We start from the raw sequence: 2,540 nt of genomic DNA on the forward strand, positions 1-2,540 counted from the left end.
ATAATCACATCTTTACAACTTTGCACAACATTACACAACATGAAATTCAATCCAATATCACACATCAATTAGCATTTAGCAATCAATCACATAATTCATGGTATTAACATCTCATAAGGCATCCATGAACATTGATCATACAAGATTCATCCATAACATACATATATAATTACATGTTATTTTCAATTAACATCATGATTAAATTAAACAAATGCCAATAAAACCTACTTGTCATACCCCAATTTTTGACCCTAAGATTACAGACCATTTGCATACCAATCATCAATCAATAAGTTTTAGCTTAGAGCTCTACTGGTGATGTTGTGCAGAATTCATCTGCAAGGGAATCATCGAGCACCCAAGTTTTAGTCTTGTATATATTGTTTTACTAACCAAAATACCAAAAATATTGCCTTGTGCTTTTGTATGTTTGTGTTGTATCAAGTCAAAATATCCATCAAAGGAGCATTTTTCAACATTTTCACTGTGCAAATCGATTTGCATAAGGTGTAAATCGATTTACACAACTGTTTCTGCACCAGATTTGCTTCTGCCATCAGTGCAAATCGATTTGCATAACTGTTTTTGCCCCAGATTTTTCCTTTTTCAGCAATGTAAATAGATTTGCATAAGGTGCAAATCGATTGCACCAGTGCGAATTTGGAAAAATGAAGGCAAAATTCAGCTTTTGAAAGTGTTGACATCATTTGCAAGCATGGGAAGCATGACTTAGTTCTTACATTTGATTATCTACATCATTTAATCATAAAACCTCATGTGATTGCATCAAGACCATTGAATCTCATTTTTGGCTCCAAATCCTTTTCCCAAGCCTAATTCTATTTTCCAATCCTAACTCCAAGCCACAAAATTTACCAAGCCTAAGTGCTATAAATTGAGGCATTCCCCTCTTCATTTTTCAAGCTTTGATAGCTAAGAAAACTCTCGCTCTTTCTCTCCTCATCTCTTCCAAACCCCTCACTCAAAGCTCTCATTTCTTCCACAAAAATTAGTGAGTTACATCTTGAACCTCACTAATTTAGAGCTAAACCTCAATATAAACACTACTTTCTTCATCAATTGTGAGAGATCAAGGCTTGTGGTTGTGTGTTCTTGAAGAAGATTCAAAGTTTGTGAAAGATTTGGTAAAATTCTAGATCCTTTCCATAATCCAAGATATGATCCATTGTTGTTTATGTTTGATGCACCTTTGGTGCTACATTGATGAGTTTTGCTTGCTTACTTGATGCATTTTCGTGCACAAATTGATCCAAGATCACAAGGTGTTTGGTTTTATGTTTAAACAAGTTTTCTTCTCTTGATTTAGTGTTTTTTTGAAAAACTTGTTGTGCAAATCGATTTACATTTGGTGCAAATCGATTTACATAACTAAAAACTGCGCAGATTTGAAAACAGAGTTATGTAAATCGATTTATACTCTGTGCAAATCGATTTACATCTTAGAAGAATGTGTTTTTTGCCTTTTTTAACTTGTTTTTGGTTCTAACTCATCTTCTACTCCATTCTTTTGATATTTTCTTTGAATCACAAGTTAGAGGCCTAATTTCTCTCTAATTTCAATGGACTTAGGGCGTCGATAGGATGAGAATCCAAATCCGCAATATTAAGTGATTGAAATTATGGATGAAAGGAGCTTTTAAATGTGTTTCCATCTTTTACTTCTTTTTATTTTGGTCGATGAAAGTCTTAATGCCTTGAGAATTCTTATGGATTCTTGGTAAAGACTAGATCACTCCCTATTTTCTTTTCGTGCGGTATTGCTTTCGGAAAGCGATCTACATATCGTTCTTCTCGCATGCATTAGCACATAAAGTTTTGACCGGCCTCATTGTAGGGTGATTTCTACATAAATCACTTGGCGATCTGCTTAACATAGCGCAATATTTCGTGTCCCAAATAAAAAAAGATTAAATATGGAGGAGAATTGTATGCGGTTTATTTAAGACTTATGGAAATTTATCGTGTAGTCGCGATGATTTTATCAAGCTTCTGATAAAGTTCCGTTGAATTTAAATCCGAGAACATCCTTCACTCACCATCGATCTTTCATTACTAACTTTGATAACATACTTGACAAATTTCAAGATGGTTATCTTTAACATCTAACAATTGACTTTAATTTTCGCAATTTATTATATTGCTCTTTATATTTCCCACTTTATCGCTTTATTTTATCATTTCATCATATTTATATTCCGCTATTTTCTCTTTGTCCATTTGGACGTTTATATTCCTCTATTTTCTCTTTGTCCATTTGGACACTATGTTTATGTTTCCGCCATTTTCTTTTGTCCACTTGGACCATACTTTACTTTTACGCTAAAACACTAATAAACAAAAAAAATCTAAAAAGCGTTTAAGGCTCTCTTTCGGACTATTGGTTACTATCCAGAGCATTTTGGAGATTTGGACTTATGGACTTAGGACCTCTGGACCCTTATTCTATTGTTACTCTGTGATTGTTCTGTCTGTCTGGCATTGGATTGTTGTCAGTTTGTATATGCAGGTATTTCCTTGAA

The sequence above is a fragment of the Vicia villosa genome, linkage group LG7 (assembly GCF_029867415.1).
Source record: "Vicia villosa cultivar HV-30 ecotype Madison, WI linkage group LG7, Vvil1.0, whole genome shotgun sequence".
Lineage (NCBI taxonomy): Eukaryota > Viridiplantae > Streptophyta > Magnoliopsida > Fabales > Fabaceae > Vicia > Vicia villosa.